The 24,992-nt window shown below is 42.4% G+C and overlaps 1 protein-coding gene and 1 long non-coding RNA gene across 2 annotated transcripts in view; one reads left to right on the forward strand and one right to left on the reverse strand.

Annotated features, from left to right (window-relative positions):
* Positions 1-181: 181 nt before the first annotated feature.
* LOC113625686 (uncharacterized) lies at positions 182-7,144 on the reverse strand. The gene is made up of 3 exons (XR_003434795.1): positions 6,606-7,144; positions 5,912-6,010; positions 182-1,167 (listed from the first exon to the last, which is right to left on the reverse strand). It is a non-coding gene; the product is annotated as an uncharacterized LOC113625686 (long non-coding RNA).
* Positions 7,145-7,248: 104 nt separating this feature from the next.
* Positions 7,249-24,992, forward strand: part of SMAD9 (SMAD family member 9) — a 62,895-nt gene continuing 45,151 nt past the window's right edge. Inside the window, exon 1 of the mRNA XM_027116497.1 lies at positions 7,249-7,390. The gene's annotated coding sequence lies outside the window, so the exon portion shown is untranslated. The remainder of the gene's footprint in view (positions 7,391-24,992) is intronic.

Here is a 24,992-nt window from a genome sequence, read left to right on the forward strand (position 1 = left end):
TGTGTGTGTGTGTGTGTGTGTGTGTGTGTGTGTGTGTGTGTGGTACATGGGCCTCTTACTGTTGTGGCCTCTCCCGTTGCGGAGCACAGGCTCCGGACGCGCAGGCTCAGTGGCCATGGTTCACGGGCCTAGCCGCTCTGCAGCATGTGGGATCTTCCCAGACTGGGGCATGAACACGTGTCCCCTGTATTGACAGGCGGACTCTCAACCACTGTGCCACCAGAAAAGCCCTAAAAAATATTTTTAAAAAAAGAAGTTTAAATTTCATTAAAAATGTGGTTTCTTGGACATCATTCTTCCCTCTGAATAGGCAACTGATGTGGAAGGATACTGTTTGGGTGAGTCAGGAGACTTTTTTCCAGTGATGAAAGCTGCATGCATCTCAGTTTTCTTATCTATAAAACAGTAATACAGAGATAACACATGAGCTGCTGAATGAAAGGAAATATACAAGCCTAAGCTTTAAAAACAAGAATTTTGTGAAAATGTAAGATAACACATATGCTCATATCAGGGAGAATATTTTATATTTGGTAAATGCAGAATATTATCTTTTATTGGTTTACAACCTACCTTATTCTAAAGGTAACTATTCTAAAAGACTATTTCTCCACCCAAACTTCTCTCTTAAATAGGAGAGCAGAAAGTAATGGATTAAACTAACACACCATTGTAATGGTGTAACACACCACTGTAAAGCAATTATACTCCAATAAAGATGTTAAAGAAAAAAAGGAATGGATTGGCTTTCTTCTATGCTTAACTCTTTTCAATAGAGGCCTTAAAGCAGATCTAAGGCTCACTAAACAATATGTGATATGATACAAGCACATCATGAAGACTCTTTATGAATCTTAAGATTCTGTATGAACATGAAACATTTTATTTGTACAGAAAATGCTTTTAGAGATGTTCTTTTATTCTCATTTAAAGTGTTCTGAATATTTCTTTAATTTCTCCTAGAATTCATTCTTTCAGAAGTCATCTATAAATTAAAGAGCAATGTGTGGATGAAAGAGTATAAAGTTTATTAAGCCCTTATAAAATAAATGCCACAGAGAATGGCAAAAAGTCAACATATTGATCGCTAACAAATACCAGGGAGAAACTTGCATCTTCCTGCCAGGCAGCTAGTAGGCAGGGATCTTGGACTTCCAGCTTCTAGAACTGTGAGAAATAAATTTCTGTTGGTTAAGACACCCAGTCTATGGTATCTTGTTGCAGATACCTGAACTAAGACACCCATTCTTAGTAGTAAAGCTCAACCATAATTCTGTGATACCTTAGAATGTTGCCTTTTATCCCAGAATGTATTGCAAAGTTCCTATATCAAAATTAAACTTATCTTCATCTTAAAAACAAATTTCTGCTATTCAAAAGGAATGGGAACCCATTCAGTCCTGTGGGGATCAGATACCACAAAGTCAAGTACCCCCTACAACCCACAAAAATTATATTGAAATAAGTGGATAAAATTTAAATTAAAAAGTCATTATAACTGGGTTAGGGTTTGTGTTACATATACCATCAAATAATTAAATCCCACATGAAAATAAGAATAAACTTTAAACTTACACTTACTGTTAAGGTAAGTTTTGTGGACCATACGACTCTCAATAAGAAGACCAGAGGCAGGCGTTGCTTTCTCCTGCACTGCTAAGCCCTTGACACACCAAAAGCCTGGTACGAATCCAAGGCCAGGATCCGTTACTCTATTCTCTTCCTCTATTCCTAATACACCTCCATACATTTAACAAGTATTTGATGAGCACTTACTATATGCCAGGCACTTTTTAGGTGTTGGGAATAAACAAGAACAAAATCAGACACACTCCCCATTCTTTTAGATATTACAGATAATTAAAGGAGACAGACGGTAATCAAGTAATTAAATATAAGTCAATTTGGAACAATGGTGTTGGTTATGAATGAGAAATACATGGTCCTACAAGATAATAAACCAGAGGGTCTAACCATATCAAAGATGCCCAAGAAGGCTTCTCTAAGATGTGACACTTGAGCTGAGATTTGTAAGTAGGTGTTAATGAGACAAGGAGGGGAAGGAAAAGCCCAATACAATGGAGCCCAAGGGAAATGTGAATTGGGAGTTAACAATGGTTGAATAACTCCTGCCATTTAATTAAGTAGAATGTTTTCTTCTCTATTCCTTTTATGTGTTGCATTCATTCATTTATATTTATTTATTTATTTATTTATTTATTTTTGACTGTGTTGGGTCTTTGTTGCTGCGCACAGGCTTTCTCTAGTCATGGTGAAGGGGGCCACTCTTCATTGTGGTGTGCGGGCTTCTCACTGCGGTGGCTTCTCTTGTCGTGGAGCACAGGATCTAGGCACGCGGGCTCAGTAGTCATGGCTCGCGGGCTCTAGAGTGCAGGCTCCGTAGTTTTGGCACTCAGGCTTCGTTGCTCCGCAGCATGTGGGATCTTCCCAGACCAGGGCTCGAACCCGTGTCCCCTGCCTTCGCAGGCAGATTCTTAACCACTGCGCCACCAGGGAAGTCAATATTCATTCATTTATTCATTTAATTTGTTAAAAAACTTTGTGGGTTTCTTAAAAGTAGTAGAGGCATCAAAGAATGAGGATCAAACATGACAGCAGAAGTATAGGCAACAAATGTAAAAACAGACAAATGGGATTACATCAAACTTTAAAACTTCTGGGCATCAAAGGAAACAATCAACAGAGTATAAAGGCAACATACAGAATGGGAGAAAATACTTGCAAATCACATATCTGATAAGGGGTTAATATCCATAATATATAAGGAGCTCCTACAACTCAACAACAAAACCAAATAATCAGATTTTCTAAATGGGCAAAGGACTTGAATAAAAAATTCTCCAAAGAAGATACACAAATGGCCAACAAGCATATGAAAAGATGTTCAACATCACCAATAGTAAGAGCAATGCAAACCAAAACCACAATGAGATGTCAACTCACACCCATTAGGATGGACACTATCAAAAGAACAGAAAGTAACAAGGGTTGGTGAGGATGCAGAGAAATTGGAACCCCTGTGCACTTAACATTCTGGTGAGAATGTAAAATAATGCAGCCATATGGAAAACAATACTGAGGTTCTTTACAAACTTGAAAACAGTACTGCCATGTGATCTATCAGTCCCACTGTTGGGTAGATATCCAAAAGAATTCAAAGCAGGATCTCAAAAAGATAGTGGCACACTCATGTTCACTATAGCATTATTCACAAAAACCAAGAGGTAGAAGCAAACCAAAGGTCCACTGACTGATGAATGGATTAAAAAAAAAATGTGGCCTATACATACAATGGCAAATTATGAAGCCTTAATAAAGAGGGAAATCCTGCCATATGCTACAACATAGACGAACCTAGAGGACGTTATGCTATGTGAAATAAGCCAGTCCCAGAAAGAGAAGCACAGTATGATACCATGCATATGAAGTTTCTAAAAGAGTCAAAATCCGGGGCTTCCCTGGTGGCGCAGTGGTTGAGAATCTGCCTGCTGATGCAGGGGACACGGGTTCAAGCCCTGGTCTGGGAAGATCCCACATGCCGCGGAGCAACTGGGCCAGAGAGCCACAACTACTGAGCCTGCGCGTCCGGAGCCTGTGCTCCGCAACAAGAGAGGCCGTGATAGTGAGAGGCCCGCACACCGTGATGAGGAGTGGCCCCCGCTTGCCACAACTAGAGAAAGCCCTCGCGCAGAAACGAAGACCCAACTCAGCCCAAAAATAAGTAAATAAATAAATTTAAAAGAGTCAAAATCCTAGAAACAGAAAGTAGAAAAGTGGTTGCCAAGAGCTGTGGAGAAGGAGGCGGGGGAATTACTTTTTAATGGATATGGAATTTCAGTTTTCTAAAGTGAAAAAGTTGTAGACATCTGCTGTATAACAATGTAAATATACTTAAAACTTCTGAACTGGACACTTTAAAATGATTAAGATGATAAAAAAAAAAACGTCAGGGACTTCCCTGGTGGCGCAGTGGTTAAGAATCCGCCTGCCAATGCAGGGGACACAGGTTCCATCCCTGGTCCGGGAAGATCGCACATGCCGCGGAGCAACTACGCCCGTGCGCCACAACTACTGAAGCCTGCGCACCTTGAGTCTGTGCTCCGCAACAAGAGAAGCCCCCGCTCACTACAACTAGAGAAAGCCCGAGCGCAGCAACGAAGACCCAACGCAGCAAAAAATAAATACAATTAAAAAAAGAAAGTCAGTCTCACCTAGTCCCTAAATAGCATGCTACCAAGCACCAATTTGAATGAATTCCAATATTAACATAAATTCAATTAAAATAATAAAGCTGTATCTCAAAACTTTTTAAAAATGAGGATCAAGAAAACTCACTGAATTATTGAAATGTCATTGTTGACCTCTAAGAATGTTGGAACAGCACTGAAATCAAATAGTTTGACAATTCTCTAGAAAAACTGAGGTTTTCATACTCAAAACCTCATGGAATTCGGCACATTCTAGGCATTCTCGGCTGTCATTATGATCGTGCAAGTTGTGTCTGCATCCAAGTCTCTGGCCAAGGTGGCTGGATGAAATCCAGGCTGCACTCTGACTCAAAGCCAGCACCCACAGGGCTGCATCCACCGAGGTGGGCGGGTGCACCGTGTGGTTCTTTGGCTATCTGGCTGGTAGGCATTCATACTCATTTCTCAAGGTGTAGCTGAATTTCATCTCTGTGGAGACCTCCCTGACACCTTCCGTGTCCGTGGCCCTAAGCGACACATGAAGTTGTATGACAATCATCGGCATGTGGGTCTCTCTAGTGAGACTGAGTTTACTGAGGGCCCCTGTTCTGTGTCCATATGGTTAGTCCAGGCACCTGGTACTCAGGAAAGTGTTCAATGATGGTTATGGAGTTAAGATGGCTCTTGAAGGAAAATTCAAGGGGGAGGCAGGAAAAGTGGAGAGCTACAGATGAAATGTAGGAAGGAGACTGGAAGTGGGAGAGGTGTACAGGCAGCAACTCCAATGGCTCTGAGTGGAACCATTATAATGCTGGATCAAACATAAGGTACAACAGATGTACAAAGCAGGATCTTTGCATCGATGGATTACTGTAGACTTTCTCACAACCTTGTCCTATGTTGGGCACATGACAAGTGAAAAGAACCAACCTTCTCATGGGTAAGGAGGCTGCCCTTCCTACCACCTCTTTATGGGCTGCAGGAGCCCATGTTCAGCCAAGTTCTTGTAATTCAGAAAATTCAGCTTCGTTTTGCCATGGTTTTCAGGTCTTAAACCAAAATTTTACTGGTGTTTCTACCAAATCACAACCCGTGACTGAGTCTCAGCTCTCACATAATTCCCATTATGTACTTTTTTGGTGGAAGTTCTAACAAGCAATAGAACTGCAGCCCATCAAGAAATCAAGAGGGAAAACTAAAGCAAAGAGTCTGGATTTCCTATTCCAAGGATATTCAGCTTCTGAAAAATGGAGTGTCAGCTCTGAGCCTTCCTTCCCAGAGTGGGTATTTTCTCCTTGGAACTCATATCTTACTGTTCCTGGGTATAAAGGATTAACCTGCTATACTAGGTTTGAGGGATAAGTGATAGGCATTGTATAAGTGACAGGCTAACTTCTCGATGCCAAAATTTCATGGTATGTAAATGAGAAATGTACAGAAAAAGAAGACTACACACAAAGAATCTGCAAATCCAAGTCCTGTCAAGAGCCCAGAGAATTCTGTGAACTTAAAAAGACTGTGGCAGAAGCACAAGCCAGTACTGCAGAGGTTATCATTTCTTGCTCTGCGTTGTGTCCTCTGCATTGTCTAATGCACGTAAGCAAAGGAAACAGATAGTGGCTGGGCCATTTCTTTTCTTAATAACATTAATAAAAAGAAAAAGTAAGCCACATATTATCAATTGTGTGACCTCATTAGTTTACCTGCAATAAAGTGCCCAGGAAGTGCAACCTGTAGTTCTTAGCAGTCCAAAGGTTTCCTGGAGTTTCACACCCAGAACAATCTCCAACTTAACACCTAGCCTGGAGCAGAGGAAAATGGGCCAGGTGTAGAAAGATGATTTAAATTCTACCACAAATGCTGTTTTACACAAGGTCACTGCGCAACTGACAACACTATGATAATGCAAACATGGCATCTGCTACAGGAAGAAACCTCAGTGCTTTGAGAAGGAGAAAAAGCAGTTAAATTCACGGCTTTGCATTTCAGGGGTATCGGGGCCTTCTGGAGGACTCATTTTTCTACACACAAGAGCAAGCTGAATACTGTCCCGTGCGGCTTTCTTCTACTTTCATCTCTACAGTAAGTGCCTTTTCTATGAAGAGCTGCTGGCTGATGGGGAATCAGAGGCCATCAGTATGTTGGTGGCATTTCCTAAACAAATTCTGAGCTAGTTGGAGGAGTCCACAGTGACCTCCAAAGGCAGGCTCTCCAGGGGGGGAGCCAGGCCATGAGCAAGGAAGGCTGTCCATTAACGTTGTTCATGTCCCGTAAGGTTGTACCTTTATTAGATTAGACAAGAGTATATATTATATATGCTAGGCTGTTAAGCAAATAAATACGGGTAAGGAAATGACAACCCACAAAATTATATGGCTTGTTTTAACCACCACTCACCACTCAGAGTGAGTAGCTTTTCTTCTGCTTATGCCAGGGCAAACCAGCTACTCTGGCGCTGTCGGTGGGAGTAATGATCCCCTTTACTCTGCAAAGCAAGTAAGAAACAAACAGCAAATAACAGCAACCCTCAGGGGCCAGAGACACGTCAGAAAGAGTCACTCGGGGGCGTGGGGGGGAGTCCAAACCGATTTGTTGGTCCCGTATCTCTAGTTCTGGTAACGGCCCTCCGGCCTTGGGCTCCAGGTGGAGGCAGGAAGTCTCAGCGTAGCGGGAAAGAGACGCTAACTGTCCCGCGCTGGCGGGAGCCTCGCCGCCGAGGGAGCTTGATCGCGGACCGAGTGGAGTCCAGGGTCTCGCGGGAGGACGCAGACGCAGCCCGGGGCTGGGAGCCCCCTCGCGCGGGCCTCCACGAGGCGCCCCCGCCGCGGGTTTTCGCGCACGTGGCTGCGGGCCGCGCCGCACTCCCCCTCCTTGTGGGCTCCCGGAGCGGCCCGGGCGCTCGGCGGCGGCGGCGGGCGGCGAGCGGCGAGCGGCGAGCGGCGAGAGGCGTGCAGCGGGCGGCGGGCGGCAGGCGGCGGGCGGGGGCGGGCCTGCGAGCAGGGCTTCTGGCGGCTTTCCAGGTCGGCGCACTAATACGGGCGATGAGGCTTCGCGGCTCCAGTCTGACTGACGCCGACTGGGGCCGCCGCTGCCGCCGCCGCTGCAGCCGCTGTCTCGGTCCCCGCCGCCGCCGCCGCCGCCGCCGCCGGGCCCTGCCGGCGCTGGACGCGTTCAGCCAGGCGGTGAGTGCGCGGCTTTCGGAGCGGGCGGCCGGGGCACCCACCGCGGGGGAGGGGACGCGGCCGGACCTGGGTGGGGGTGGGGGGTAGGGATGAGCGGCACCACGGGGAACAGGTAAGAGCTGCCCTCCCCGGCGCGCGCTGGGCGTGTGCGTGTGTGGACGCGGGTGCGGCGAAGTTTTTCTTCCACAGGGAAGTCTTGGAGGCTCTTTGGTGTGTGGCTTGGCTCTTTGTACTCTCCATCCCTGTATTTCTTGGTGGGGCCTGTTTGGGGTGGGTCGGGGTGGGCGAGAGGCTGGAGGGGGCAGCTCCGGGGAGACGGCCGCGCGCCTTCCTCTCGGCTGCGGCCGCGGGAGCCGCCGGCACCTGGGACCTGTCAGAGGATGCTTGGCCCGCGGCGGGGGGCAGGGATGGGCGCTCGCCGTCAGCCCCCGGGCTGGGTACCGCGAGGGGCCGAGCACCGAGGACAGGCGCCGTGGAGACCCCGATTTGCCGCTGAGTAACTGTTTGCTGTGGCCGGAGGGGGAGGACAGTGGAGAAATCGGGGTGCGGGGTAGTATATGTGACTCCGCTGGCCTCCCAGGCCTTGTATCTCGTAGGGTTTTTTTTACTCTGCTTACCTTTGAGACACGCGAAGTGAGCAAAAAGAAAAAAAGAAAAGTTAGGAATGTTGTTCAAGTGTCTCTGCGCTAGCGCTTGGATTGTGTTGGGAGCTGGGGTGTTTGTCTTTTCCTTCGCCTGCTGTTCGGTGCCAACTCTCCGCGGAGGGGAGGGGGGCGAGGTGGGGAACAGATACAGGAGACTTACTGACGCCAGCATTGTGATCGGAAGGAGCAGCGAGCGTGGGGCGGCGGCGGGGGGACGGGACACATTTTTATGGATGGCTAATCGCTGACAAGTCTTCCCGTTACTATGCCTTCCTCCTCCCACTCTTGACAGTGGAAATTTGAAATGATAGTTTAGAAATACTCCGTTGACTTGTTTCTGGGCTGGAACTGGTACGCGTGAGAAATAACGTACAAATGATGTAAATCGACTTTGGGAATAAAATTGCACGTAAATCCTTTGCCCAGTAATTCACAGTCGGATACACACCCACAGGACACTGTGGATTGCTTTTAATGGATCCAATTTACAAGTACCGTTTCAGTGGCTTGCCAGATTTCTCGGATAATCTTTTGGAAGCGTTGTTGAACAGGAATAATAGAGAATAGCTGTAAAGTCATAAGGCATTTAATAATGCTACCTCCTTGGCCATAATTGAGCCAAGCATTTGGGAATCCTTCTGGGTGAGTGACATGTTAATCCTACAGGCATATCTTCTGCCTTGGGATTCCTGTCAGTGTCAGGGAATGCCATTGGATGTTTACATTTTAGAAATAGTGATCTATATTTAAAAAGGAAGTAAAAATAAAATCCAAACACATTATCCTAACTCTAAATAGACAGTTCAATAAGTAAGTATCCCTATATTTGTAGGAAACCATGAGCAGGATTTTGGACCGCTCCCAAGTTTGTGGTTATCCAAGGATACTGCAGATAAGAAAATGATGTAATCATTTATAAATAAGGAGCATTTAAAATATATTATGATAGAAGCTTCAAATAATATATCAGAAAAATAACTTTTAGTGGCAATGATCGCCTTCATTGATGGCAAGACTGCTGTCTTTAGCAGACAGCCTTCAGCTTGTTAATCTATTCTGACACAACCAACTCCCGTTTTTACGCTTCACTGGCTCTTTGCCAAAGCTGTTTTTTGCTTGAACTCTGTGGTTTCAAGCTATGTTTAAGAGAATGCCAACGTATTCTTGATCTGAGCAAACTCATTTTTATCACTATAGTGTTTGCTAAAAATCAAAGACATAAACAAATCTTAGGTTAAACCTCAAAGTACTTTGCCCTTCTCACATCTTTGTCATCAATCTTATAAAGTCAGCATGAGCTATTTGACTTTTCTCCTTTTAAAATCTTTTTCCTTTTCTTATATATCCCCAGTTAATGAGTAATCAGAAAATATTCACAGACGTCAACTACTATATCTCTGATTGCCCAAGACCATGGAATGAGAAAGAGGAGGGGTTTTTGTTGTTAATGAAACATTGCTAAGGATTCTAGAAGTAATAAACAACTGGTAAATTTGTTTATCCTTTCTAATCATGTGGTCAGTTGGAGGAGAAAAAAAAACCTGTCAAGAAATTATTTCATAAAGATTAAAATATTCAATTTCAATTTTACAAATAGTTTAATTCTTTTTAATGAGAGTTCAATTTCCTTTGCCACATTTGGAGAGTTGGTGTTTAATAAGTGGTCACTATAGCACTTAGACAACTAACTAGTTTATATCTGACATTCCCTCTGCAATAAATAAAACAGCAATTTCATCATGTTTGGCTTTAATATGTTGGAAATAATACTTGTCCACAAGTATCTGATACAAGGCAAGCTAAAAGTTATGAAAATGAAGAAGTTTGTTTTTTTAATTCGCAAAACATACTACCTTGAATTTTAAAGTTCTAATGAAGCTTAGTGCAGATTTTCTGCTCATCACTTCTAACATTTAATGAGGAATTCAGAAACAGGGAATAGTCCAGAATAAAACAGTAAATGTAGCAGTACATTGAAAGCATGAATCTCTTCAAATAGTTGTAATTCTAGGCTGTTGGGTTTATATTTCCTTGGTTACTGTTGCCAGTGAGTTGAAAAGTTATTCTAAAGGGGGAAAAAGAAAAAGCAATCAGTAAATTTGTAAGTAGTTATAACAGTATGAGCACCTTAGAATATTTTCTTTTCTGTTAACCTAGTAAATGTTCATGTCATGAGTAGGGGCATAACAAAAAATAAACAAATATCCCTTGGCCATAAACTAACATTTTCAAATAAATATTCCGATAAATGATGTCTCTTAAGAAACGCGAGCTAACTAAAGTTAAGATTTTAAGATGTTTGTTAGCGTTAGAAGCCATCAGACCCGTGGAAGTTGGATGTTCTTCTTGCCAGTGGACCTCGGCCTGACACTACCTACCCCAAACCATTCTGAACACCACCCACTACTCTCTTTTTGCATCAGCCTTGAGCTGACCCTAGACCACGTTTCCAGGCTTATCTTCCCACCCCTTCCATATTTTATGCTGCGATTAAAGTAAAGAATTGTGATTTTCCCTGCATACCCTGGCTTTCCTCTCCTCTGCACGTTTCCTCATGCTAAGGCCTAGAATGCCTTCCCCTGCTTCCCGACCTCTCACCAAATCCACAGACCTATCAGCATCTTCCTCATCTTTAATGACCCTGTCCAGGTGTGTCCTCCTCTGATGCCCCTGGTCTCAGGTGTGTCCTCCTTTGAGCACCTGTGGCTCTTGACATTTTGCACTCTTGCCCATCTTGTCTACTATTGAATTACTCATATACTAATTTGTTTCTTCTCCTCAGACAATCCTTTCAAGATCTGTGAAGGAACGGACTGTGTTTTTATCTATCGTTTTCATTCCCTTCTTGCCCACCACAGTGCCCTGCCTAGTGCTCAGTCAATAAATATTAATTAATTGACACATCTTTCACTGAACCTATGGTCTCGTCTGGAATAAAATCTGCAAAGGAGTTTCCCCTAAACGATAGGTCTTAACGGTCCATCTTTCAAGAAGCCAGCGTTGAACTTGAGCTGAGGACGTGTTAAGAGGCTGTGGAGAATAAGCCCTCGCCCCAGCCCAGCTGAGCCTCTTTCTCCTGAATATTGTGGCTGAGCATTACAGCCAGGAAAGCTTATATGATACTTTTATTGCATTAGCAATTTTCCATATCAGATTCACTAAATACACAATGGAAACCATTTAGCAAAAAAAAAAAAAAAAAAGACCAGATTTTTAATGTGATATGGCTACCACAATGAAACTCTAATTCGATTCCACAGAAAATTGCTAACACGATATGCTGACCCCCTTTCCCCCAGCAATAGCCACAGAAAAATTGATACTGTTTTTAGTGTACATGTTTCAAATTGTGCTCACAAAAGAAAAAGCCGACTGCTGCTGAGATGAGCTTCTGCTCTGGTCAGATGGGATGTATAAAGAATCTTGTTATCAGTCTTGTCGGAGAGCTGAATCTCCCTTCTGTGCCTTGTTGATTACATTACCAAACCATACTAACTCCCATGGTAAGGTGCATCATATTCTGTTCAGTGGTTCAGAGTGAATAGAGTTAATATAATGTAAAAAATATAATTTGTATATAAATATCATGGCTATATAATATAGTCCATTATACAGTTTTAGTTGGGAAATCTAATCAACTCAAACCAGTTTTTTAAGAACCAGAGAGACTATGCATAAAACTTAAATGCAAAACTTAAAATGAAAATGCATAAATAGAGACAAATTATAAATATGTGTATACAAAGCTGTAGCACTTCAAAAGTCCTAAACACTGATGAAATGTTGGTTCTCCCCTTTCATTCCCTACACCGTATTTAATTCAAAGATGAAAATTTAACCCAGGAAATCAGTGTAAAGGAGTCCTACAAAGTTCTGATTTTTCCAAAAGGACAGTTTTGATTTTCTTTTTCGGGGGAAATACTAAATATCAAAGTCCCTCTCTTTCTCTCTCTCTGCATCTCTCCTGATTATCTGATATCACTGGTGGGGATTATTTTTATATATGAATTTTCCCTTAGGGAAATTTAATATTTCATATCTGACCACTTCCCTTCCCCTTTTTCACATTTAACTTTGAGGGACTGTACGTAGGAAACGTGTATTCCTCAATCATGAAATGGGTTTAGGGCTACGGTAATGCAAAGCTGTCTTTGTTTACAAACACTGGGATTATCAGGGGTGGCCATCCAGTTTTCTAGCCACTGGACAGATAACCTGCAGAGTTCATATGTTCCCTGAGGGCCACCCAGATGTGTTGATGGCCTTGGGGATTCGTTCTGAAACAACTTAGGGTTTGGAAGTGGTGGAGGTGTGAACATTCTGTGAGGGAGCAGCAGTTTCACCTGGCCGATTCCGGGAGCACATCCCCAGATAGAGGGGGCCACGTGCCCTCACAAACCCTTCTTAACCCATGGGGTATCTTCTTCCATGTGGCCTAATATTTTTCTTTTTTAATCTGTTAAACTGCTTAGAAGCTGATCAAATGTAGATTTGCTTTAGTTAACGTGTGTGTGAGTCAGTTTGTTTTTACAAAATGCGGTTCATTGTGAAATAGGTAGTTGAGGCAATTTATCAAAAGCCTTTGAAGGATTTTGTCCCGAGCACTTAGGGGCTTTGGAAGCAGATGTGCAGATTTTTTTTTTAAGGAGAGTTTGATGGGTGGTAGAGTTCATCTAAAGTGCTGTGAGTTGCTTTCTGAATACTTGTATGTAATTTAATTGACTTGGTGGTAACACATTTCAGAAAATAATTCAGAAAAAAATGACAGATTCCATCAGGGTTCTCCATCTCTTGGTAGAATATTTGATATCTCCTATTATTCGCACTTGATTATAAATCTGTTCGTTCATCTTGCTTTTCTTCTTTACTAAGAATCACACATGAGAGAATTGGAATTTGGTAGGAGGAGAAAGAAGAAAGAGTAGGTCATTTCAGAGTTGGTGCATTAGGACAGTTGTGAGGATTGGAGGTACCTGAGCTCGGGCAGAGGGTGCGGCAGAAAGCAGGTCGGCAGGTGCCGAAGGTGGACGTCACCTATTTGGGCTGGTTTTAGCAGTATTAGAGGCTACCTATACTAGGAGTGGAGAGGGTCTTGGTGGGCTGGCCAGGGAATTTATCAGCACTTGCAACATTGTTTCTGCGAGGAAATGAATTCCACTTTCCCTATGACCACACTGAAATGCACACTTGTTCATAAAGTGGGACCACCAGGGATTAATGACATGAGTGATTATTATTAATGATATGAGTGATTATTAGAAGCCAATGAATGTGAAAAATGAGAAAATGTTATAAACTAAAAAGATTTTAGGTCCCAAGTGCTTTTCTTTCACTTGTTGATGCCTTTATATCCTTCTTGCCTGATTTCCTAGGGGTAGTAGGATTTCATTTTTAGGAGCAGAAGTTGGATCAGATGTTTGTCAGAGACAAACTCTTGTGTACATAAATGCTTCCCTTAGGATTTATTAGTTATTATGTGTTTACACAAAGCAGTCGTTAGGAGTTGGATGTTTGCAAACAATGGCAAGTTGGTATCTGGGTGTTATTTCAAAGGGTGACACCTTCTTTGTGTCATCATTGATCTAAATTGATTGCAAATATTCATTTTAAAAAGTTTAAAAAAATACTGTATTGATTATGTTTTGGGGTCATAAAATGTGATTTTGTGGATGTAGTAGTTGCTCTAGAAAGTGGGACTGATACACTTGGTCATTCATTCAACATTATTTACTCTGTGCCTTTTGTACCTACACTGCCTGTGAGGCCCCAAACCAGGCCGTCTGGACCATATAAAAAGGTAACCATGGGCTTCCCTGGTGGCGCAGTGGTTAAGAATCCGCCTGCCAATGCAGGGGACACAGGTTCGAGCCCTGGTCCAGGAAGATCCCACATGCCGTGGAGCAGCTAAGCCCATGCACCACAGCTACTGAAGCCTGCACTCTAGAGCCCGCGAGCCACAACTACTGAGCCCACGTGCCACAACTACTGAAGCCCGCGCGCCAAGAGCCCATGCTCCGCAACAAGAGAAGCCACTGCAATGAGAAGCCCATGTAATGCAAAACGAAGAGTAGGCCCCGCTCGCCGTAACTAGAGAAAGCCCGGGCACAGCAACGAAGACTCAAAGCAGCCAAAAATAAATAAATAAATAAAATTTATTTAACATAAAGTAGCATAACAAAATAAAATCCCGGTATCCAAGATTTCTCAGCCTAATTAGAGAGAGAGAGAGAGGTCAGGAAAGCAGATACCAAATTGTTTATCCAATAGTTCAGTTTTTTTATACAAAAAATTGACCTATTTGGATTTCTCTAATTTTTCCTGGTTAGAATTCCATTTTAGCTGTGTGTGAATTTTGAGTCACTCTTGACAAGGTTAATTAGGACGGTATTATATGGGGTTCAGGACTCTAACTAGAGGTGAAATAGAAGGCATAATGGGAATAGAGATTCTGGTAGTAAGTCCCTGTGAGAATTTAAGGATGCTGAGGGCATCTCTGGACTTTTACCGCTCTGATTTTCCCAGTTACCCTCTACTGGCTGAGGGAGTTTGCATGGCCCCTCCTACAGGAAACCTTCCCCAGCCCTTTTTGTTTGTTTTTTTTTTTTTTTTTTTTTTTGCTGTATGCGGGCCTCCCACTGTTGTGGCCTCTCCCGTTGCGGAGCACAGGCTCCGGACGCGCAGGCTCAGCAGCCATGGCTCACGGGTCCAGCTGCTCTACATCATGTGGGATCTTCCCGGACCAGGGCACGAACCCACGTCCCCTCCATTGGCAGGCGGACTCTCAACTACTGCGCCACCAGGGAAGCCCCCCAGCCCTTTTAATAACAGTTACAATAATGCACCTGTCACCTGTCTGGTAATAATGTGTTTAGATTTCTGTTTCCTCCTGTAGACTGTAATATTTTACAGGAAAGGGACTGTATTTTATCTTGAAATACCCAGTGCCTAGCACCATGTCTGGTTCATCATTGCTACTTGATAAATTTAGTTCTTCCTTCAACCATGTCCTTTTCTCTTCCCCTAAGATAGGTTGGTGTTTCATAGGGTAAGGAGGAAGGAAGGAGAAGCCATTTGGATTTTAATCTGTAGGCACAGGAGAGCGATTCCATTTTGACCTGTGGTCAAAAAAGAAACACTAAAGGATTTGAACAGGCAAATCACATAATCAAGGGGTGTTTGAAGGAAGATGAAGACCAGTTGAAGTGACACAGGGCATCTGAATGCCCACATTCAGATCCAGCGAAGCTGGTGAGATGGTTGATACAGCATGAATGCCTTTGGCCAGTAAAAATCTGCGCTTACCCGAACAGCAATGCATTACACAGCTCATTAGTGATTCTCCTCTATCGGTTTTTAATCTCATCCTTCAGGCAGCCTGTGGCCAGGAAACTCAACCTCCCACAATACATGCACATCAATAAAACGTTTTAAATTGCCCACATCATTTTTAAAAACATTTAAAATTTTCTTCACAGCCATTGAACACTTTGCAGGTATTCAAGTACAGGTTGGTGTTCTCTGTAACATCACCTTCAGTAGATAGACTGTTACATGCACAGGAAGGAGGGAGCACATTATGTAATTCTGCCCTTCAGAAGAATTTATCGTATCACATCAGCAAAGTAATGGGTTTCAGGTCAGCAGTTAGACTGATTACATAGGGCTTGATAATAAAATAGTTCATGTTACTGATAAAACTGGATTTTACGTTTATTCATGCAACATTTGTTGTAGTCCAGACCTGGTGTTAGGCTGTACTGACCACCCCGTGGCACAGCCTGTGCCCTTTAGAAGGAGCTTGACATCTCTGGGGAAAACAAGTAACAAATACAAGGAGTCAGGAGTGATGGTGCTACCGTGAAGGTCTGTGCCAGGGGCTGAGGAAGCCCAGAAGAGCTGTGGAGGCCGATTCATGCTGCTATCTGGGGCCGCAGGGAAGGTTTCCAGGAAGCCACCTTCCAGCTTGGTCCTGAAGGAGGGGCAGGAGGTGGCTGCACACAGGCCTCCTGGGCAGAGGGGAGGGAATCAAGGGCAAAGGGGGCGAGAACTAGTGAGGCTGGGAATGTAGTTGGGGAGGCCAACTTGTTGTGAAGTTGTGAAGAGCCTGGTTTGAAATTGAACGCCAAAAGCATCAAATCATACCCCACCCCGCAATGATAGTTACTGTTGTTTTTTATATAAAATACGCAAATACATACCCAGAGTAGAAATTTGGATACAAATATTTTAAAGCACAAACAAAGCACGTTTAATCCCCACCCCTGGAAATAGATACTGTCCATTTGGCTGCAGACTCACAGCCAGGTGTCACTCAGGACTCGGAATGACATCACGTGAGGACCCAACAGGGAGGGTGCTTTCTGGGGGGTGGGCTGCTGAGGGGGGAGGCACAGTTGAAGACAGCTGCCTGGAGTGATCCAGACTCACTGAGGACGTCCAGGGTGGGACATGGCTAAGAAGTGTGTGGCAGGGCCCATCGCAGGATTCGGTGACCTGTGGGGTATGGGATGGAGGGAGAGGAAGGAATAGAATTTCCGTGGGATTGTTCTGGGTCAGGCGTAGCTCCTGGTTTCTAGCTTGGACTAGTGGTTAGAGGGTGGTGCTACCAGCACGAGGGGAGCACAGGGAGAAAAAACGGTGCTTTAAGAGGCATAACAGGATCTATTTCTTTCTCTTCTTTTAAATTAGTAAACTTTATTTTTTAGAGTAGTTTTAGGTTCACAGCAAAATTGAGTGAAAAGTACAAGAGATTTCCCGTATACCTTCTGACCCCACACGTGCACAGCCTTCCCTGCTACTGAGAGCCTGCACCAGAGCGTTGGGCTTACACTGTCACCCCAAGACCAAATTTTACAGTAGGGTTCACTCTTAGTGTTGTGCGTCCTGTGGGTTTAGACAAGGTTATAATGACCTGTCTCCACCACTGTATTCTCCTGCTGAATGGTTTCACTGCCCTAAAAATCCTCTGTGTTCTGGGCTTCCCTGGTGGCGCAGTGGTCGAGAGTCCACCTGCCGATGCAGGGGACGCGGGTTCGTGCCCGGTCCGGGAGGATCCCTCGTGCCGCCGAGTGGCTGGGCCCGTGAGCCATGGCCGCTGAGCCTGCGCGTCCGGAGCCTGTGCTCCACAACGGGAGAGGCCACAGCAGTGAGAGGCCCACGTACCTCAAAAAAAAAAAAAAAAAAAAAGTCCTCTGTGTTCTGCCTCTTCATCACTCCCTCTCCCCAACGCCTGGAATAGATCCCATTTCTACATTTGGATATACTGCTTTGAAGGATTCTGGAGTTAGTAGTAGTCAAATAATTTAAAAATCGTTTTAACCAGCAGACCCTTTCATCGAGGAAGCCTCAGGAAGTAAAGCCGAGTGAAGCAGGGCTGCTCTGGTGGATGGTGGTATCCACAGGGAGACAGAGTCCTGGGCCCCCCTCCCCTGGTGTCCGTCTCCCCCCACCGTTCCTTGTTGCTGTGCCCGAGGCTCCCTCCAGTCTCCAGGATCCTGAGCAGCCCCCTTTGGAAACTGCACATAAGCAGCTCTGGAGCTCAGAGGAGGGCATGGTAGTTACCAGATGCAGTGACCTCAAACTCTTGGGCTTTCGGAGATTTGGTGACTGATTCTTAATAGATTTTTTTTTTTTTGATTTCTACTTGTTTGTTTGCTTGTTTGTTTTGGTCCCCTTCCTTGGCATCAGGCTGCCAGTTTTGATTTCACTTTGCTGTCCTACCTGCTAGTAGCACCTCCTCTTCCCTGTCTGTTTGCTGCTCTGATTTGCTGTAAGCTTGGGAATCCTAGAAACATGCTTGTTGTTTAAACTGAGTTGAAAATAGTTGCAAATAGATCCTGTGTGATCTTTTTTGTACAGGCTTGATAACACAATTGTTCTGGCAGGTAGAACTCTTTTTTGTTTGTTGCTTGTTCTCAATTATCAGCAATTGTACAGAGGCAATTGCTGGATAGTCAAATTTTACGCGGTTTTCATTCCATCTCTGTCAAGGTCCATCTATCTTCTCACCTTCCCTCTCTTTCTGTCTGATCCTGGAATTCTGGATTTACATAGAAAGTATATTATGGGCTTAGGAATTTCTTTTTTGTAAAATAGGTGTAGCATGGAACTTTATTTATTTATTTATTTGGTCGCACGGTGCAGCACGCAGGATCTTACTTCCCTGACCAGGGATCGAACCTGGGCTCCTCAGTGGGAGCAGGGAGAATTCATCACTGGGCTACAGGGAAGTCCCTGGGCTCAGAAATTTCTATCCATCAGCTCTACTGGGTGAATAGTAGCAGTTGAAGCTGATTAGGAAGAAAAACATGTCATATTTTTAATTCCTAATGAAATGCTGATATGTTGAGATAGTTGAGACACTGTTTTTTTCCTTTGATGTGAACATTTATCCTCCCCTCCCTTTTTTCTCTTTCTTTGCCTCTGATCCATTCTTAGATTGTTTTTCTTTCTTTTTTTCCCCTTTTTTGGGGGGGATACATTTTATTTGCACAGTGAGGTATGCATAAGGAATCAGCAGAAGTATAACTGTTAATAATAAAAAAAGAGTGTCCTTACATAGTTTACAGTTTTCAAATTGTTTTTGTACACATCCTCTCAGTATGAAAGGTAATGATTATTGTTTCAGTTTTACAGAGCAGAAAACAGGATTGAAGTGTTTAATTTGAAGGTCTCAGGTAATTAGCAGTGGAGCTAACATTCAGACTCAAGTCTTCTTCCTCCAGTTCCTGTGTTTTTAATCCATTACATTATGTAGTCTCTTGTTCATGGAATCAGTAGTTAAACTGTGGACCCTTCCAAACTTGAATAATAAAATATCACACTTGTGGGGTGGTATACAGTATTTCCAAGCATTTGCTGACAGTGTAAAGGATATAGATTGGAATGCTAGAAGCTTATGCCGTAATCTTCCCAAGGTAGTGTTGACATTCTCTTATAAGTGTTATGAATTGCTTACTCTTACACAATGTTTAATCTTGCTCTTAATATTCAGAATACTACATGGAAAAAATATGTAGCATTCTAAGTCTACCTTAAAGTGACCCACACGATTAGGTGTGTTCTTTACATTCCCTCTGTCAACCTTTAAAACAAAAACGTGGGGCTTCCCTGGTAGCGCAGTGGTTGAGAGTCCGCCTGCCGATGCAGGGGACACGGGTTCGTGCCCCGGTCCGGGAGGATCCCACATGCCGTGGAGCGGCTGGGCCCGTGAGCCATGGCCACTGAGCCTGCGCGTCCGGAGCCTGTTGCTCCGCAACGGGAGGGGCCACAACAGTGAGAGGCCCGCGTACCGCAAAAAAAAAAAAAAAAAAAAAAAGATGTTTCTTGTCTCTCTATTTTAAGAAATATTTCTAAATCTCCAATAATTCTAATTCCAGAATAATTCTGAATCAGAAATTTAATAAATGATGTCTAACCAACATTGACATTCTAGCTGAAAAATCAAACTATATGAATGCCAAGAGAACTGTGTCTCAGGGATTTAAGTGAACATAGATTAAGACTTCTCACAGGCTTATTAAGCATAAGTTCCAATGATATCAGCTTACTTTAGCACTTCATATTATGAACACAAGGCTGCCTAGTAAGCCATGTCTTGGTTTAGGCATAATATATCACTTGTAGTTAGGGCCTTTATTTTATGTGAAATTCAGTATTAATATAAAAAGAAACCAATCTGCTGTTGGAGGAGTTCTGTTTTAAAGTGAGATTGAGTGTGTGCTTTATGCATTATGAAGGTTTTGACATACCTGTGAGCTTTTTTTTTTTTTTTTTTTTGCGGTACGCGGGCCTCTTACTGTTGTGGCCTCCCCCGTTGCGGAGCACAGGCTCCGGACACACAGGCTCAGCGTCCATGGCTCATGGGCCCAGCCGCTCCGCGGCATGTGGGATCTTCCCAGACCGGGCCACGAACCCTCGTCCCCTGAATTGGCAGGTGGGCTCTCAACCACTGCGCCACCAGGGAAGCCCTGTCTGTGAGCCTTTATCAGATGAGAATCAAGTGATCATATGTCACTTCCTCTGGACCACAGTATACCCAAATCCAGGAGTGATGATAAAAAATATATTTAAAAATTAACTTTAAATATTCTTGTACGTAGTTGTGTAGTATAAGGTAAGGTTGTTTAACCCAATAATATTCCCATGCAGTAGATTCTATTATAGTCCTATTATAGTCCTATATATAGATTCTATTATATTCCAGGAAGGATTATAAAGTCAATTTTATGGAAGAATGAATTTCAAATTGTGTGGACCTTCCAATAGATTTGAAGTCCTAGAGATTCTGGAATATTAGTAGGTTTTAACACAACTTTAAATATCGTATGTGATAGTGCGTGAAAAGGAATTTATATTTCCGCTTTCTTTCAAAATGCTCACAGCTGATGAATCTGTGGATGTTTGTTTAATTTAGTTATTTGTTTTGTATGAGAATAAGTGATTCCAAGAAAATAAAGCTCAATAATATCAATTAGTGGTATATAGACTTGCTCTTGGTTGGTTCTGAGATAGAAAGTAGATCTCATTTTTAAAAATAATCTCTCTAGAAATGGACTTGAGGATGTGGGGAGGGGGAAGGGTAAACTGTGACAAAGCGAGAGAGAGGCATGGACATATATACACTACCAAACGTAAGGCAGATAGCTAGTGGAAAGCAGCCGCATAGCACAGGGAGATCAGCTTGGTGCTTTGTGACCGCCTGGAGGGGTGGGATAGGGAGGGTTGGAGGGAGGGAGACGCAAGAGGGAAGAGATATGGGAACATATGTATATATATAACTGATGAATTTTGTTGTGAAGCAGAAACTAACACACCATTGTAAAGCAATTATACTCCAATAAAGATGTTAAAAAAATAAAATAAAAATAATCTCTCTAGAGATTGTTCCATATTTTCCCTTTTTCTTCATGTAGAAGGAAATGTTATTTTTAAAACAGTACTCCCCTCTTCCCCAGCCGCCCCAAACTACCACTGTCAGAGAAAATTGATATGTTTATATGATTCGGCATTAAGTGGAAGAAAAGATCTAAAAGGCAGGCAGAATGCCCGGACTGCACAAAACTATGATGGTCCTGCAGTAAGTGTGGGCCATTGAAAGGTGAGTAACCTACATAATTGGGCCTGGGCTGTGTGCGAAGATTTCCCAGCATTTTATGTTATTAGGGATTTTAGTTTCTTTCAAGGCTTCCATGTACCAATGGCACATTATTTTCCATCTCAAAATTAGAGTTTTAAAAAACCCTCTGATTTTGGCAGAAGGAGACTTTATTTGTAAAATCCCTTGAAGGTAGTGATGAAGCAAATTATCATAACATTTGGAATAAGATTTTTCTTGTGGTAAAATATACATAAAAGTTACCATTTTTAAGTGTACAATTCAATGGCATTAAGTATATTCATGTTGCTATGCTTCCGCCACCACTATCCATCTCCAGAACTTTTCCATCCTCTCACTTGTAACTCTGTACCCACTAAACAAACACGCCCCCTTCCCTTTCCTCTCAGTCCTGGTAGCTTCTATTATACTTTCCGTTGCTATGAATTTGCCTGTTTTATTTACTTCATGTAAGTGGAATCATACTTTTGTGTTTAGCTCATTTCATTAGCATAACGTCTTCAAGTTTCATCCGTGTTGTAGTATGTGTCAGAACTCCCTTCTTTTTAAGGTTGAATAATAGTTCATTTTATGTATGACCCATTTTGTTTATCCATTCTTCTGTTGATGGACACGTAGGTTGTTTCCACCTTTTGGGTATTGTGAATAATGCTGCTCTGAGCATTGGTATATGAGTACCAATCAGTGTCTGTGTACCTGTTTTCCTTTGTGTATATACCTAGGAGTGCAATTATAGGGTCATGTGGAAATTCTACATTTAATTTTTGAGGAGCTGCCAAACTGTTTTCCACAGCTGCTGAGCCATTTTACCTTCCTACCAACAGTGCACAAAGGTTCTAATTTTTCCACATTCTTGTCAATGCTTGTTAGTTTCTGTTTTGTTGATAACAGCCATTCTAAAGGGTATGAAGTGTTATCCCATTGTGGTTTTGATTTGAATTTCCCCAATGACTAATGATGTTGAGCACCTTATCACAGACTTATTGGCCACTTGTATATTGTCTCTGGAGAAATGTCTATTCAAGTGCTTTGCCCACTTTTCAACTGAGTTGTTTGGGTTTTTTTTATTGTTGAGTTCTTTATACATTCTGGCTATGAATCCCTTATCAGATATATGATTTGCGTGGAATGTGATTTTTAATGGAAAGAGTCTAAAAAACTACTATATATATATGTATTTTCCACCTATTTGTGTATATTACTTTTCACATTTAAGAATTCTGTGGAGTTTCATAACATACAGTCATATAAGTAAAAGAAAGCAGATATTTAAAAAGATTCTTTGTTTCTAAGACCCAACCAATCTTAGGTCACATTAATTTTAAACAAATCATGGTTAGATTAGAGGATATCTAGCCAGCAAAAGAGATAAGAGTCCAGTGTGTGATATAACATTCAGTGACACAGCAGTTGTTCTGCAAATGAAATTAGAAGGGCCATTTGGTCTTTGTAGCTCTAGAAAGTTGGATCACTGAAGAAAAATTAGCTGCCGTCCCCTAGAGTCTGTTTTTGGCCCCTCAGTGTCCTCCTCATTTAAAAGCTTTCATTTGAGTTAAGAGAGTTGTAATGCAGGTAGATTAGAAATAAGAATTTTTAAAACTTGGTTCTAGTTCTGCTTTTGACATATTAATATGGTGATAGTATTATTGAAAATCCAGCAGCAACTCTTAACTGAAAAACAAAGATATTTTAAAAAGTATAAGACCTTTTGAACAGGATAAGGACAATAAATATTTTTAGTCTCATTTATGTGTGGTATCAAAAAAAAAAAAAAAAGCCAACCTCATAGATACACAGAACAGATTGGTGGTTGCCAGAGGTGTGTGGGGGGGAGGGAGCAGAATAGTTGAAGGGGGTCAAAAGGTATAATTTATAACATAAATGAGTCATGGGAATGTGATGTACAGCATGGTGACACGTGATCATACTGTATAGTGCTGCATATTTGAAAGTTGCTGAGAGAGTAGATCTTAGAAGTTCTCATCACAAGAAAAAAATTTATGTAACTAGGTATGATGACAGATGGTAACTAGACTTACTGTGTTGATTATTTTGCAATATGGACAAATATCAAATCATTGTCTTGCACACCTGAAACTAATATAATGTTATATATCAATTGTACCTCAATTAGAAGAAAGGATTTTTCAGAAGAATACATTAGAGGAGAGAAAGAGTAGGAATAGAGTAGAATGACCAGGAGTCAATTTCAAGAAATGAAAGCCTAGGTCAGCATTTCTCAGCTTTGACTCTACTGATGTTTGGGGTTGGGTAATTGTGGGGTGCTGTCCTCTGAGTTGTAGGAGGTTTAGCATTATCCCTGGCCTCTACCTGCTAGATGCCAGTGGCACCCACTCCCTCCAGCCCAGTTGTGGCAACCAAAAATGCCTCCAGACTTGCCAAGTGACCCAAGGAGGGTAAAATTACCCCTCCTCCCTCCTTGAAAACCACTGGTCTAGGATGGTAAGAGCCTGAGTTGAGTTCCAACAGCAAGATGTCATAAAAAGGGGAAAACAAGTGCCATTTTGAGTAAAGAAAATTTCCGGTAATTAATACTTATTAAGCAGCTACCATTTCCCAGGCACCAGCACTAGGTGACATAGTGCCGTCACACAGGTAATCATAAATATTTATTAAATGCAGATTTTATGGGAGGGATTGGAGCTACAGAGATGAATAAGACAGTTTCTGTCCTTAAAGACTGTCGTTTAATAGAGGAGAGACAGATGAACAAATAAATTACTATCCGAAGTGAAAATAGTAATGTGTATAAGCTACTGACTGAGAAGAGAATTCATCTGGGAAAGTCACGTGAGCTGGATTTGAGAGATGAACAGCAGTATTGCCTCCCGGAGTGGGTTTTGCAGATGAGGTGGTGAATTCTCCATGGTCTTTTAGTCGCTAAGTTGAAGACCAAGTTGAGGCAAAGCTCTCTCCAGACTGTCACCTCTGTCCAGGGAATAAAACTCCCAGAATATAATTAAACCTGGGATGACTGCCTGGGGAAATTGTACATTTTCCCTGAGGGTTTGAGTGGAGCGATTAGCACCTGGCAAATCCCAGAGCTGTGCCATTTTAGTGACAGCTTATATACTTCACATATTGTTTTAAATCATTATCAGATGAGGAGATGCATATCTCACTCCCTTAATAAATCAGACTCTCTGCCACACTATATCAACAACACCTTGTTGATTTTGAAAAAGTTAAATAAGAGGCCTATTTGCATGCTCTGGTTAACAGGTTCTTTATTAGCAAGTAGGTGTGCTGTCTTGGAACCTAGAAACAAATGGGGCCATGTGGCTTAATTTGTGGAGTGGCAATAGATTGCTTCATCTCACAGCAGCAGTGTTTGCTGTTATGTAGGAAAAATGCAATTATTCAGTGGCAGTTTACATAATATACATTCAACAGTAGTGGTGCTCTTCATACTTCCTTAATTATTTACATTTTTAAAATTTTACATGGAAAAAGGAAGCAATGAGCATCAAAGAAAATTGCCAAAGCATTTATCTTAAACTGCACCACATATTCTAGCGCTGCTTTTTCTTCACTGGCTTCTGTCCCATTAGTAACAATAGTGTTCAGTCTTGCTGATGTCACTGCTCACTCATTTAATTTAACTAAATGTGATAAATATGTTTAATGAAGATTTCGTTTGGAACTTTTTTAGAAGGTCAGTATGGTACTTTTGCATTGCAGGGTATGTTTTCTGATATGATTGTAAAACTACATAAACTTATCAAAAATAATTATTTATGTATCCTAAAAGCTATGGAGACACTTGAGATAAGATGCAAAAGCTCTTTTCCCTCTCAGTTCAGAGAAGACAATTTATGGT

Source organism: Aethalodelphis obliquidens, unplaced genomic scaffold (genome assembly GCF_003676395.1).
Source record: "Aethalodelphis obliquidens isolate GAN/ISIS:26980383/991018 unplaced genomic scaffold, ASM367639v1 scaffold16, whole genome shotgun sequence".
Lineage (NCBI taxonomy): Eukaryota > Metazoa > Chordata > Mammalia > Artiodactyla > Delphinidae > Aethalodelphis > Aethalodelphis obliquidens.